The sequence below is a fragment of the Anolis carolinensis genome, chromosome 4 (genome assembly GCF_035594765.1).
Source record: "Anolis carolinensis isolate JA03-04 chromosome 4, rAnoCar3.1.pri, whole genome shotgun sequence".
Taxonomy (NCBI): domain Eukaryota; kingdom Metazoa; phylum Chordata; class Lepidosauria; order Squamata; family Dactyloidae; genus Anolis; species Anolis carolinensis.
Window position 1 is genome coordinate 12579583 of NC_085844.1, and position 16006 is coordinate 12595588.

The 16006-nt window shown below is 42.3% G+C and overlaps 1 protein-coding gene across 5 annotated transcripts in view; it reads left to right on the forward strand.

Annotated features, from left to right (window-relative positions):
- zfat (zinc finger and AT-hook domain containing) overlaps positions 1-16006 on the forward strand; it is a 156931-nt gene that overhangs the window by 123871 nt on the left and 17054 nt on the right. The gene's annotated exons all lie outside the window — the stretch shown is intronic.

Genomic DNA, 16006 nt, shown 5'->3' on the forward strand with positions numbered 1-16006 from the left:
CTTCTGGCAAGCCTCTTACAGGGAAAGTGCAAGCAGTAGGCAGCAGTGCTTCCTAACCCCAAATTAAAGAATGGGAGAAAATTCGCCCATAAAATTCACATTCACTGAGAAAACATAACAATTTGTGTAGATTTCTTGTCTGTCCCTTCCATAGCCCCCAACAGAGATGATTTTCAGCTGAAACTCAAAGTGACAGCTCATCATATCTCAGGCAGCCAAAACCTGTTCATAGCAAGGTATCCTGGAGTGAAATCTGGTGCCTGGCAGTTTCCTGCCTGCTCTGTACTACATGTTTCTTGCCTCACTCAAAGAGACACTGTATTTGAAGGCATTGTGCTTATTCCAAGGGTAGGTGTTTAAATTGTCCTTGGGGTATTCTTGCTGAGAATATCAACCAGCACTTTCCTCCACATTACTGAACATCCCACTGTAATGAGGTAGGCATCTGGTAACTCACGAGAGCAATGAGGTTGCAGAGATTCTGCTAAGGATGTGCTTGGTCTGCTGGATTTAGCTGGACTATGGCTTTCAGATAATAGTGAGAAGATAAGGATGTATGTTTCTGTTGCCTTCGTTACATATAAAAAAGAGCTTTATTTTCATATTTTAATAAATGGTATGTTTGTGGACAGAAGCATTTTTAAGGTATTCATCTGTTTGAACACACTAAGTAAGATTCTGGTGTCAATTGCCAAATTATATATTTTGCCATTCATTTTAAAATCTTTCGGATGGTAACATTATTCTAATCTTTCTGGTCCCTTTCATGTTAAAATGGAGGCAGCTGTGGATAATATTGTGTGGTAAAGTAAATTTATTTATATATGCACAAAATCAAGAGTAGAAAACATTTCATGTTCCTAGGAGCTATTATCAAACACCAAGAAACTAGTGTAGTACAATGCTCAGCAGGCACTGAAGGACGTGATACATTGCATTGCTCAGAACTTCTCACAAATGCTTCAGTTTCAACACAGCCAGATCTACCTTCAGTTCAGAGGCCAAAAAAACCTCACTTCCAAACAGCAACCAGCAGCGACAGGCACAGATGACTTTTAACAACCTCTAGCAAGGAGACACAAGCCCATAATGTCTTATTACTTGATTGGCAGGCATTGTCAGTGCCCTTATCAGTACAGCTTCCCAATCTCAGCAATGCCAAATTCGCCAAAGCTTATCTGTCTGTGCTCAAGTTGGGGAGAGTTTTTTTTTTCCCTAGCTGTCTTGGCATTATCTTGCAATGAGTGCAGAGTACAATGTGACACCGAACATATTGTTGGAACAAAAGGGGTGCAGCTTTATTGGTTGTAGCTTAAGAGGCTTGGCCTAGGTTTGGCATAGGTCAAGAAGTAGACAGCCTATGCCACATGATGGGAACTCATTCCTTCAGCCTGGCTGAGTGGAACATAAAATGACAGAAGTGATATTCCATATGGGCAAAACTAGAGAGTGGTTCTTCTGCCCTTTTGGAGTGAAATAGATCTAGACCCCCCCCCCCTCCCGAGCTGGATGTGGCGCTGATGACCCTTAGGGTGAACTTGTAACTGAGGAAAATAATAACTCTTGCAAACTTCTCTTTAAACACACATACATGGCAGTGTTTAACTGCTTGCACCCTGAGAAAAATGATTGGCAGAAATGATTAGCTTCAGGCCAAACAGGAAGTTTGAGTAGCCAAGCCAAAAACTGAACCAGATGGCATTTCCTCAACATCTGAGGAAAATGAGGACCTTCCGAGAATCCACTTTGTATGTAACTCAAGGGAGTGGACTCTGGATAGGCACTTTATTGACGTCTTACTGAAGCTGATAAGGAGTAGGAAAACTGCCTTAAACCAAAAAGGAGTGTGTATTCAATATTTACTTGGCATACACCGTGGTATCAGAGGACTGGACGAATCTTCACACCCTCCACTTGTCTTGCAGTTCTTTCCCCACCTTTCTCAAGTTGTTGATTCAAGCTTGCCTTACAAAACCATTTCACAGCTGCTCATGATAACAGTTTGAGGGGAGTCTTTGCTGGCTTGCTTAGCTGAAGCTCCCATAGGGTATAGGTGAGCTTTCCAAGTGGTAGCTCTTATTATTTTTTTGATTAATTCATTCAGATGCATACTTCAGAGTTAGTAGAAGATTGTGCAGTGCAGTATCACTGCACCCTCGCAGGCGCGGTTGGTGGGGACGAGAGAGAGGGCCTTCTCTGTCGTGGCCCCCCAGCTTTGGAACCTGCTCCCTAGGGAGATTAGGCTGGCCCCCACCCTCCTCTCCTTCCGGAAGAATCTGAAAACGTGGCTTTTCCGGAAAGCCTTTGATGAGTGACTTTTGTAGGTTTAAGATGCCTCCCTATGTAATAATAGACCCACTGATCTGCCCTTTTATTGTCACTATTGTCATTTATAGTACTTTATTGACTATGTCAATTATGTAACTATCTCCTCCCGATTTGACACATTCACCTTTCGGCCCAGACTTGTGTTTGATATACCTGTTTTAACATTTTATCTTGTAAGATTGTCCTTTTGATTGTTTTACCGATATTGTTGATTTATAGTTGTAAATTTGTGTTTTTGTTTTGATTTTATATTGTGATGTTGGGCAAGACCCCATGTGAGCCGCCCCGAGTCCCTTCGGGGAGATGGGGCGGGGTACAAGAATAAATTATTATTATTATCAACACAACGACGTTGTATGGCACAGCAAACAAGATAGATATGCTGGATTTCGTTTAGCAAAGCCACAAGTCGAACACTTCCCAAGTGTCTAGGACTGTGTGATGTATTTTCGGATGATGTGTGCAGATCCCAGTAGGGTGGCCTTTTGCAGTTGGCAGATGGTGATTTTGTCAATGTCTATTGTTTCCAAATGCCGGCTGAGATCTTTTGGCACGGCACCCAGTGTGCCCATCACCACCGGGACCACCTGCACTGGTTTCTGCCAGAGTCTTTGAAGTTCAATCTTGAGGTCCTGATAGCGGCTGAGTTTTTCCTGTTGTTTTTCATCAATGCGACTGTCACCTGGGATGGCAACATCAATGATCCAAACCTTGTTCTTTTCCACAACTGTGATGTCTGGTGTGTTGTGTTCCAGAACTTTGTCAGTCTGGTATTATTATTATTATTATTATTATTATTATTATTATTATTATTATCATCACTGGTGGGCTCAGCCTCCTGTGCCTTCTCTACCCCCTTCTGAGTCTGGATTGAGATCTTCTTTTTTTGGGTGGAAATGTGTGGTGAATTGGATGGTCTTTGTGGTCTCTTTCAGCTCTGTGATTCTATTTTTGGATGGTGCCAGATAACCCCATACCTTTCAAGGCTGTTTCTGAATACTCTTCAGAGGTGATCCCATGTAGATCAGATTATAGTAGTCTCAACAGGATGTAACTAAGCCATGCACCACCTTCTGGGTTTCCACCTCCAGACATGAATGGGGCCACTGTAAAACATTGCCTTCTTATTCCATTGCAGCAATGTGATCAATGGTATTGAGTGGGGCTGAGAGGTCCAACAGAACTAACAGGGTCAATCTTTGCCTGTCCAGTGTCTTGCATAGGTCATCCACCAAGGTGAACAAAGCTCTCTCTGTCCCATAACTAAGTGGGAAACCACATGTTTACCTTTTCTGTGAACTTTGCACACCCAAGGGGAGATGGACAAACAGAAACATCCATCTTTGCCTGTGTTCGTAATTGGAAGAATTGTTTTTCCACAAAAATTACCAGAAAAAATTGGCTGAGTTGAGAGAGCTGTCTGAGAGAACCTATTGAGAGAGCTGTCTGAAATGTACGCTTGCCAGAAGCCTTTATTACAATACAGTCTTTCTATTTATCTGAAGACCCTGGTTTCCTGTAAGCTTTCAAAATGTGGGTAAGTCTTTGTTTTTTTGTTCAAAAAGAGGTAGAACAAGATACCTGCTGGGTATGCTATACTTGGATTTCCTGCATTAAGCAGGGACTTTGATTAGACTGTCTGTAGGGCTCCTTCCATCTCCATCATTCTGTGATTCCATGTGTTGGCATCATTCATATACCATATTTCATAGAGTCTGACCTCCATTTTTGGGCTCCCAGTTTTGGTATTTTTGTATTCCTCGCATAATTGTACCTCCACCTGCTCGCCTCCCCTTGGATCAGTTCTCTTTGTTCTGAAAAGCAGGTGTGTGGGTGGGTGAAGGCACAAGAACTAGGAGGTTTCCCTCTCCTGCTGCCAGCTGAGGAAGGTTTCCTAGCTCTGGCCAGCAAGTGCACAAACAGTAAGCCTTCACCCATCTGCTGGGGAGAAATACAGGATCTTATTTGATGGGTGGGGCCTATGGGGTCTCCTTTGGCTGCTGACAGCTGAAGGAAACCTTGCTTGTCTACATGTGCCAGCCAGCAGGCGAGGCCTCCAGAGCCTTCTTTGGATGCCAGGCGGGGGAGGTTGCATAGTCCTCGCCAATTTTTACTGCATAATGGTAGCACCCCTCTTTTTTGAAAGGGAAAAAAGAGGAAATTATGTGATGGAATGTGATACATAGGAGCCCCACCAAAAGAAAATTGGTCTATGGGAGACAGCTGCTAACATTCATCACCCCTCAACATGCTGCAGACATGCCCACAGGTGACTTCCACTTTCTGTCCCCCAACATTGCCTGGAATCATTTTATATTGCTTTTGGATGTCTACCGTGTTCCAGCTGTCACCATGAACAGCCATGGACTTCCAGCAGTGCAGTGATGCCTGGTTTCAGGTGTGCCAAGATGATTTAAATAATTTTCCTGCCAGCCTTTGCCCCCTTCCTGTTTCTCAGCAGTTCCTTCTGTTATCCTTTATATGTCGCCTGGTTCCCCGGGGTGTCTCTGCTCAGCAGAAATGATGAGTCAGGGAATCAGCCTGACAGCCTGAGAGAACCAAATTAGCTGAGAAGGACTTGAACAATTCCTTGGCTAGCCTTGCAGAAACTCAATTAAGTTGAGCTACATAAATGCCCAAGCTACTCTTTGTTGCTTGATTCTCAGCTAAAAATGTTGATGAAATGTGAGTGTGTGCATTTATTCCAGCATTCTAAGAGAGTAATTGGAAAAAAGAAAAAGGACCACTGAATTTCACCAGCCAATGCACATTGTAAAACAAGCACACACAAAAAGCAAAGGGAAGTGGTGTCATATTGTGAAATCAGCAGGAATCATACTTGGTCTTGACCTCTGCACAGATATGTAAAGCAGATATATCATAGAGTTGTAGAATGTGTAAACAAGGGCACCCAAAATGATCCAGATCACTGATCATCTGCCTTGTTAATAAAAGGTTTTTCCACTTGTAAAAAAAAGCCTGAAAGTTCTATGGTATTTATAAAATAACGAGTGGAGCAAAATAGTTTGCTCTATTTCAAAAAGAACAAAAGCTTTGGGGACAATCCAGCCATGACCTTTTTCATGGGTATATTGAAAATAGAAATTCTCTTACTGTGAGTCTCTGAGAGAGGTGAGCCTTCATACACCTCAAAATGGCTTCTGAATAACCTCCTAAGCTTTTTCCAGGAGGAGGAGTCATCCTGGCCACCTAGGTCAGACTGGAAAGCTTGAGCAGGTGTTCTGCCACTCTGCTATAAGCAGAACATATCTATGTCCATTAATTTGTTAAAAATTGTTGAAAGACTAGTACTATGGCCATTTTGAAAATGTTGCATGAAAAGAAGACATTGGACAAATCAAGCACATTCCTGGAGGCTTAATTTCCTTTTCCATTTACATGAAGAAGATATATAAGAATAGACATGTTGGAGAAATCTAAAGACCAATCTAGTCAGCATTCTGTTCACAAAATGTCCAATCAGTGACTTGTGGGATGCTCATCAGCAGGAGCTGAATGCAACTCCTCCATCTCCCATCCCCAAGCAACAGGCATATTGCCTTTGATATTAGAGAAGATATGCACCCATCCTGATTAGTAGCCATTGATGGCCCATCTTCCATCAGGCTGTTTTATGATTAATCAGTACCTCTCAGATGGGATAATTCATTAGTAAGAGATAGGTAGAATGTCCTCTAGGGATCTGAAAGGGCAGACATTATTATTATTATTATTATTATTATTATTATTATTATTATTATTATTATTTTAAAAGCCTGTTTCTTTCTGAGGTTGCCAAAGGTAATTTATTCACCTTGAGATTTATGAGAGTAGTAAGATCTAGAGGGGACTTCATTTTATTGTTAGCATCTACTTCTTTGGGAACTTCTGCAGAGAAAAAGACATGACTGGTGAGGGGGCTGATCAAATGCCATGAGGCTGCTTTACAAATGTACTTTTCTGGAAGGAAACAAATGAAGGAGCAGACTTTCTGAACTTGATAAAAATGCAGTGGCCTTATTAGACTGTGTCTATTTTCTTGGAGTGAGTTGTTTTTCAACTTTTTATCAAAAGGAAATCTGCTGTGCCCAGTAGAAAATAGAATTTACTTTAGAGACAGAGCATCTGGCCTCAGGGCCATTTTGTCTGCGTGGAAAACACAGAATTGTGAAGCAGTTGGGAAAGTTCCTATTCAGAAACTGCCCTGGAGCTATCACGTTTTTTCTATAAAAAATACAATTTTGAGGATTAGTAACTTCCAGGATTATCTTTCAAAGAAGGGGTTTCTCTCAAGGCCATTAGAATTAAATGGGGTTCTGTGTAGGAAAGAGGGCTGCTTTATTAGGATATGTTTTAGATTTGAGAAGAAACCCACCTCTTGCCTCCTCTCATCCCAGAATGTATTTGAGTGCTTCTGCCTGCCTCTTGATAGTACTGGGCAAGTCTTAGCTTCTCCCTCTGCCCTGAACTCTTGAGGAAAGAAGTGAGAGGTAGCCAGATAGAAACTTCACACACAAAACATATGACCTATGTGATGTTCAGCCTGTTAGAAGGAGCTGGAGGAAAGACCTCTGTGTTCTCATGAGCAAAGGTGGCTCTGGCATCTGATACAGACTCTGCCCTGCCGATGCAGTGAAAAGCTATATGCCCACAGCTGTGAGACAGACTCTTTAAATATGAGTCTGGACTGAGTTAGGTATCATTAAAAGCAAGAAATCTTCCCCCTGACTAGCTTATGGAAGCAAACTTTTAGTTCACTACTTACCCACTTGACCCTGCTATTGTAAGGCTTGAATGTATGACCTTCAGTCTGTTTACTGATTCCTCTACATCCACTCTATGATTTACAATTACTCACCTTGAGTTGTTTGTTATTATATAGCTTTCATGTTTCAGCTTCTGAACTTATTTCTAGCTGAATGTTAAAAATTGTAGTGTCCATTATGACTCATGGATTGATGTCCTACTGAACTGCAATGCCAAGTGGTTGAAAAATCCTGCTAGATTTTCTGCTATCATTGATGTAACTGAGAGTACTTCAGTGCTTGCCTATACTTGATAGGTCCCATGTTGACTGATGACTTCATCACCTCCCATGGCTTTTAGTATGCAGATGTCAAACAGCTGGGCAACTTGTTATGGTTCCAAGCATGACATGAGGGTTTAGATGGACAGTGGCTGTCACAGATGCACTTGTTACATACCACATACGTTAGGTAGACCACTTTCATACATCCTTCCCTGAAAATAGGATTTCAGGATTTGTGTTTGAAGTTGTTCTATGTTGGCAGATGGTGGTAAATGAGGTGTATCTTGTATTCCACTTTCAGTGAAATTGATATGTGCAATTGTCATGCAGGATGATTTCCACATTTTCACCTTCTGAAGAAGTGTTTTCCACATTGGAAATGTGTGATATTTGGATCAACACTGAATGTTTCTTCTCCCATGTGCACAGAATGATAAACTGGACCTAAGTGGAAAGAAAGGGAAATGACAGAAATGAAATCCAAGTTGCAGAGCCAGTTCAAATAATAGGCAGATAGGGAAAGGGCAGGCATTCAAGTGCATAGTAATGGCTTCCTCTTTCAATTCTAGCTTATAATATATTTCTGGGAGATCTACAAAAGCAGAAGGAATCACCATCTCTACATTAAAGTCTGCATATTCACAAAAAATAACTTGATTGAGGTGCTGCTTAGGGGTGCTTTGTTTGCTTAGTTACTTCGATCACATCCAGATCATCAACATGGGAGTTCTTTCTCATGGCTTATAATGGCCACCACCCCCATCAATTTTAATAAGTCTGACTTAAATCTCTTATTCATCAGTCTTTGCCCTTCTCCGTTTGTTGCCTTTTAAAAGATATTTAAATATAACAGAAAATGGAATAGCAAACAGTTCTAAAATATTAAAGTGAGCCGATAAGACCATGTCTTGCATGTAAAGCAAAAATGACAGCATTGGCAATGGTAACACATGTAAGGATTTCTGATTGACATTATTGTAGATTTTTTAGTAATCAGGAATGAGTTATTATAATCCAAGTTAACATCACATGAAGGATATCATTTGTTCCAGAGATTTCATATGCATGTTATGTTATTAATTACCATGTGACTACAAGCATATCTGTGATCACAGAGCTCTTGTATGGAGTCAATTTTGAGTGTATAAAGAAACCCTAAGACCTGTCAGACCAAGCAATCTTGCTGCAAAGTTTGTGCAAAGATAAACCCGGTAGATTTGAGAGTAATCAATATATGAAGAAAGAAAGAAAGAAAGAAAGAAAGAAAGAAAGAAAGAAAGAAAGAAAGAAAGAAAGAAAAGAAATATGCAGTGTAAATTTCACCTTGAGGGGTGCCATTCTATGGGAGCGAGTGCTTTGACCACTTGTACTCATTCCTGATTCCTCATTCCTCACCACAACGGCATTTTAAAGTGTGTGTGCTTTTCATTTTCATTTTCTCCTGGAATGATATTCTGCCGCTTTTGTAACCTTGTGACCTTCAGCTACTCTAATGGATAGTGAGAATGAAAATTATCCAAGGTCTCTGCAATATATCAGTGTCATCTGTCTCTGTGTCTCCACCCTTGTCCTCTAATTGCCTCACCTAGTCCTTGCTTAGAGGGGAAGGAATTCAAAGATGTAAGGCAAGGAAGCAGGACAGATTTCATTCCCCTCCCCTGCATGTTCGTTTTCATGTAAAGAGTAGCCTCCCCATTTTCAAATGATGTGTCAGTGTGGGTAAATTCTTGAGGGTTGAAGTCCCATCTTATCTAGTTTGTTAATAATAATTTGGTACAAGTGAAGTTCTTAAAGCATCTTGTTTCGATACTCCTCAGATTCCTGGAGGGGAGGCGGGAAGAATAATTTCCTTTATCTTGGGAATTCTAATGTTTTCCTTTCACCTAACAGCCATTTTTAACTGTCCTTCTCTTACCCTATGTTTTCTCCTCATTTCTGGTAGAAATTTGTTTTTCCTTTCTTCACAATTTCATTTCAATCATGTGCTGACACTGTTTCTTGCTGAAAAGGAATCTTCTTGTAAGATCTGCTGTGCTTAAAAATGCTTGTTGTTACATTCCTTTGAGTGAGTTCTTTATCCATGAACTTCATAGCAGGTGATGCAGTGCAACAGACGAAAGTTCAACATTCTGCTTGGCCAAGAAATTCCTTTGAGGGCTTGTTTTGCAACAGGAGGGAACCCCAAGACTTTAGCCAAATCCAGCACTACTGGGGCTCTAATCTGGAGTTCCCAGGTATTAATGAGCAGGCAGACCTGGCGTGTATAACGGAGACCTGGTTGGATGAGGCTGGGGGGGGCCAATCTCACCCAGCTTTGTCCACCAGGTTATGCCATGCAGCATCAACCAAGATCTGGAGGGAGGGGAGGAGGGGTTGCAGTGGTCTATAAGGAGTCCATCCCCCTGACCAGGTGCCCCATCCCGCAGTCTACCTTGTTTGAGTGTGCTCATCTGAGGGTAGGGGGCCGGGACAGTTTAGGGATTCTGTTAGTGTACCGACCACCCCGCTGCACTACAGTCTCCCTGCCTGAGCTAGCAGGGATGGTCTCTGGCCTGGCGCTGGAGTCCCAACGGCTCATTGTGCTGGGGGACTTCAATGTCCATGCCGAGACCACTCCTTCTGGTGCAGCTCAGGACTTCATGGCCACCATGGCAACCATGGGGCTGTCCCAACTAGTATCTGGCCCTACCCACAGAGCAGGGCTGTCAGAACCCTGGCAGCAGAGAACCAATAACCATACACAGAGGCCAGTCTCTATCTAATATCTTTATTAAAGAAATATATAAAATCAATAAAAACAAGTGAAGAATATAGTTCAGAAGCCGACCTTTCAAATGAGGTCAAATATAGTCCAAAAATGTATTGTCCAATAAATGATATTAGAGTTCAAAGTTTTAATCCACTTGACCGAAACACACACTTTGCCAAGCAATAGTGTGGGGAAATAGCAGAGTCTTAGAGTCCAATGAAGCTTGACAACAAGGCTGGATATAAACTTGATTCTTGACTAGATCCGTGACTGGAGACAAGGCAAAACATGAAGCATGGAGCAGGGTTCGTGGTAAAACCGCGAGGCAGGGCAAGGCTTGAAGCTTGATCCGGGAAGCAAGGAACTGGGATTACGAAGTCCACACACGGTCTCACTCCCGAAGCTGATCAATTGACTCCGCAAAGAATCCCTCGCGCCAAACACCTATATTGGGTCTCGTTTTCCCGCCAACAGAACTCTTTCCCTAGAGAATGAGAAGCGAAACCCAACTCTGTCCAGATGTGTGACTCCTTAGAATTTCCCAAGGGAAGCAGGCCTAATCAGCTTGATGTTTGGCAGCTAAGCGTAAACTCCTCCATTGGACTTCTCTGACTCCCCTTTCTCTGGAATAATAATAATAATAATAATAATAAAAACTTTATTTATACCCCGCCACCATCTCCCCAACGGGGACTCGGGGCGGCTCACATGGGGCCATGCCCAAGACAATACAATAGACAAAATATAAAAACAACATATCAGAATGCAATTAAACAATGCAACAATAACACTACACAATACAGAACAAAAAAGCAGAACGTAGCATAACATAACAAGGGCGGGCCGCATGGACACAAGGTTAAAAACTCGGGGTAAGAAGAGATAAGAATAAAACCATGGGGAACAGGGTCTACAGAATACATGTTGGGGAGAGAAACACAGGAGGTATATACAATTACTCTCCGAAAGCACACCGGAAGAGCCATGTTTTTAAAACTTTCCTAAAGGCTAAAAGAGTGGGGGCTAGCCTGATCTCAATGGGCAGTGAGTTCCACAAACGGGGGGCCACAAACGGGGGGCATAAGATTCTTTTCTGGGAAACGGAGGGGAGTTCTGCCCAAGGCCTGTTTGGCTGAATTCTTGAGGGCAAACATCAACATCCTGCAGGTGAAGGGACTCCGGCTCTTGCTGAACCGGCGAAAACCCCATGTTTTCCTCTTCGTCTGCCACAATAGTACTAGGAACAGGACTACAAGGCCCATGAGTCCTCACACTATCCCCGCCCCCAAGGCCCCCCTCATTCAGGGCCCCTCTCCGAGAGTCGCGGCTTGGTAGGGTAGGCCTGATGGAAGCGGCAGACTAAGTCGGGGGCATGGACTGTGGAAGCATCTTCCCAGGAGCGTTCTTCGGGGCCAAAACCCACCCAGTCAATGAGATACTGAAGGCGGCGGCGATGGAAGCGAGAATCCAAAATGTCCTGAACCTCGAACTCCTCCTCTCCGTCCACTAGAACAGGGGCGGGGGGCGGCCGGCTCGCGTTGGGGTCCGGTCACTAAGGAGGCTGTCCAGGTCCTGAACCGGTGTCTGGCCGCTGTGTCGGACTGGATGAGGGCTAACAAATTGAAATTGAATCCAGACAAGACAGAGGTCCTCCTGGTCAGTCGTAAGGCTGAACAGGGAATAGGGTTACAGCCTGTGTTGGACGGAGTCACACTCCCCCTGAAGACACAGGTTCGCAGTCTGGGGGTTCTCCTGGACTCATCGCTGAGCCTGGAGCCTCAGGTCTCGGCGGTGGCCAGGGGAGCCTTTGCACAACTCAGACTTGTGCGCCAGCTGCGCCCGTTCCTTGGGAGGTCTGACTTGGCCATGGTGGTCCACGCTCTGGTTACAGCTCGTTTGGACTACTGCAACGCTCTCTACGTGGGGTTGCCTCTGAAGACGGCCCGGAAGCTCCAACTAGTACAACGGGCAGCAGCCAGACTAATAACTGGGGCGGCTTACAGGGAGCGTACCACCCCCTTGTTAAGCCAGCTCCACTGGCTGCCGATATGCTACCGAGCCCAATTCAAAGTGCTGGTTTTGACCTATAAAGCCCTAAACGGTTCTGGCCCAATTTACTTGTCTGAACGTATCTCCTCCTATGAGCCAGGAAGATCCCTGAGGTCATCTGGAGAGGCCCTGCTCTCGGTCCCGCCTGCCACACAGGTGCGGCTGGTGGGAACGAGGGACAGGGCCTTCTCGGTGGTGGCTCCCCGGCTATGGAACACCCTCCCCAGAGATATACGGCAAGCCCCAACCCTTTTGAGTTTTAGAAAAGCCTTAAAAACATGGCTTTGTGCCCAGGCTTTTAATGAATAAATGATAAAGACGACCCAGATTGTTATATGGATAAAGTTGGAGGATATTGGACGAACGGATTTTAAACACGTTTTATGTTTTATATTTTATACTGTATTTAATTGGTTGTATTTTTTATATGTTGTTGTTTTTAATGATGTATCGGCATCGAATTGTTGCCAATTGTACGCCGCCCTGAGTCCCTCCGGGTGAGAAGGACGGGATAGAAATATTTGAAATAAATAAATAATAAATAAATTTCTTCTGGCATCTTCATTAGGTGTTGTGAAGGAAGTGCTAGGCAGGCTAGAAGAAGGCAGGCTACAGTAGAAATAACTGTAGGGCACTGACAGGGTTTGAAGTTGATACAGATAGGATTTTGAGCTGATACAGACAGAATTCGGATTTGAGAAATAAGGGAGAATTACCTATAGTTTGAGGGAGTTAAAAAGTGCATTATATTTTTCTACTGTGTTTGATAAACCTATTTTTCTTGTTGTTTTAAATTTGTCTCTGGCTCTTTATCATGCCTGAATTGGAGTCAGGCTGTGTGAACCAAAGCTAAAGAACACACAACAGCACAGCCATATATAAAGGGTCACCCTGAGGCCCAATACCAATTTCAGGTCAAGGAATAATTAGGGAAACGAGAACAGGATAAGTGGCAAGATTCCTAGGGTTGGAGTTTTGGAGTCAGCTTGGGTAAAAGGATCTGTCACAAGTGGTTTTCAGTTTTTATGTGGGATTCTCTAATCCTAACAGGTAGAAATGCTTCTCATTGAGTTTAGTTTCGAGCAGTTAAAAAGCTTATATGACAATATACTGATATCTTTCACTTCACCTTTTTGTCTTCAGATCTGTAAACCACTAAAATATTGTGTTCAAAAAGTCTTTGAAAATGAATTCTAAGGGTTGGTTCCCACCTTTTTCCTTTCTTTTTTTTTTTTTACTTCCTAAGCTTTACTAAAAATAACCCTATCCATGCAAACCACAAAGATATAAAATCAGTCTCCTTTATGAAAGCAAAGAATTCTGGGCTCTGTCATTCAACTCAACCCTATCTTATGGTAACACTATCCTAAGGTATTCATGGCAAGCTTTATCCCAAGGAGGTTTGCTGTCCTTCCCTATTGAGGATGAGAGAGCATGACTTCTCCAGTAGCATTCCTTGGGTTTCCATGATTGGAGCAGGGACTGAAATCCAGGACTTCTCAAGTTGTATTCTGATAATCAAACCACAATACCATGTTTTCTGATTTGTGTCTGTTTTTTCTTGAAAGAATTGAAGGTGCTTTGTATCAAATACACTAAAAAAGGGAAAGCATCTCTATTTGGCTTGGTAGCAGCTACCATCCCATTGACACTGTTATTGGAAGCAAGTAAAATAAACATTTTGGAAAAGATGGCACCCGGTGGATCAATCCAGTAGGAGCCACATTGAAGGCACGTAAATACTGAACTGATTTGAAGTGTACCTACCCTGAAAAACACAGCAATTTGTCACGCTAAGAGGATTATAGATAGATGTCCACCAGAGAGAGAAAAAACAAGAAGCACCACAAGTAGAAGCACTTAATCATTTTTCCTTGGATGACAAAGCCAATAAAAACATATGGATAAAGGCAGGTAGGAGGGCTGTTAACTTTCTTTATTGGCCATTTTCATTTCAAGAGAATATAAAATTGAATAAGCATTCAGACTGGTGTCCTTGTACCAAATGAGATTCTGGTTTCATTTCATGTCAACGGTGTTTTTATTTATCTTCCTTGCCTTGTTATTCATTTGTGCATCTTGGCTGCATTTAAAATTATGGATGACTTTCAGCTACAACAAGCCAGTTTCAACTCCCATTCAGGCTACATTATACCTGTTTGTATGTCTCAACAAATTGAATGTCATTCTCCTCTGGGTGGTAGGGTTCATCACCTTAGGCTTGTATGTGTGTGACAAAATGTAATTTGCAGGACAGCATGCAAAAAAACCTTGTAGATAACAAAAAATAATACCCCTTTCTCTATCAACAGAATGCTGACAATCCATGAGTATTGATAAGTTAGTTAAGCTTTAAGAGAAAATGGTTGTGTATGTATTTCAATGCCACTATGAGGAGCGGAAGTAGTAAAAGAGCTTATTAGTGAGAAGAGTCTCTAAGCACCACGTAGTCCAACCTCCTGCCATGCAGGAACACATAGCTAAATCACTATTGAAAGAAGCCCATTTGCCCTGAGTTTAAACACCTCCAAAGAGAAATGCTCCACCAACTATTGAGATAGTTTGTTCCACTTTTGGGGTTGTAAGAAGTTAGTATCAGCAGTTCTTTCTAGTATTTTGGTAGAATTTATTTTCTTGTGATTTTGAATCCATAGATTCTTATTCTAGTTTCTCGAGCAGCAGAAATGAGGTTCACTCCACCTCCTACATGTGATCCCCAAGACTTCTTTTTGAAAACCCTGGGCCATCCCTCTTTTTAATTGAACAGTGATCATCTTTCATCAGGAGAAGACGTTTTCCTTTAGAGAAAGACACAGGATTCACCAACATCAGGCAGACATGTTGAATGGCATTGCAAACTGCAGTAGGTCCCTCGCAGGCTAGCTTTGATCTCTGCCAGAGTGCTTCCTCAACTTTTATTTTACAAATTATTCTGTATCATTCTATAGTTATGACTGGTGAAATTCTAAATGCTTCCTCCCAGATAGCCTGCTAGCCCCATCAGACTTACTTAATTTCTGTGACTGACGCCTGACTCATTGCTTTTCTGTTTTTTCCTTCTCCCTCCTTCCAGAGGAGGAGGAACGTGGTCTGCCAGGAAAACCACAAGCAGTTGGGCTTTACATTCTAGTAACTGCATCACCCCCTCATACTAATTAATGAATGCTTCCCATCTAAAGGAAGTGTGAAAACTGGAGGAAGACACATCAATAATTTAAGATACACAGATGAGACTATAATGCTAGCAGAAAACAGGAAGGACTTGGAATGGCTATTGAAAAATGCTAAGGCAGAAAGTGCAAACATGGGATTGCAACAGCAATAAGAATACAAACATATAATGCCCCCAGGAGACTTAACATGATTTTAAAATTGATGGTGCCAAGGTTTAAATTATCAGTTTTTCTATACCCCAGCTTAGCCCTCAATCACAGTGGAGATTAATTAAGAAATTAGAAGTTGCTTAAGGCTTGAAAAGGTTGCTATGAAGAAACTACAAAAGATTATCGTATGTAAAGATGGGACATTCAACATTAAAGTCAGGATAAAGCCATGTTATTTCCAGCCCCTGTATAGATGTGAAATCTAAACAATGATGAACTCCATCTGGGGATGTACTGTTCAGCAACATCTGGCGTAATTGCCATTCCTATCCTTAATTTTTTTTAAAAAGAAAATAATAGGCTGGAGCTGTCCTGTTTTTTTTAAATTCAGCTTCAGATTTCTTTCGGAGCATTTCAGGCTAACCCCATAATACTTAGAAGTGGTTGTACCTTTCGTTTCTCTAAAATACAACCTTTAACAACCTGGTGTTCATTGACCCTGCTTAGTTTCCAAGATCAAAGGAACCT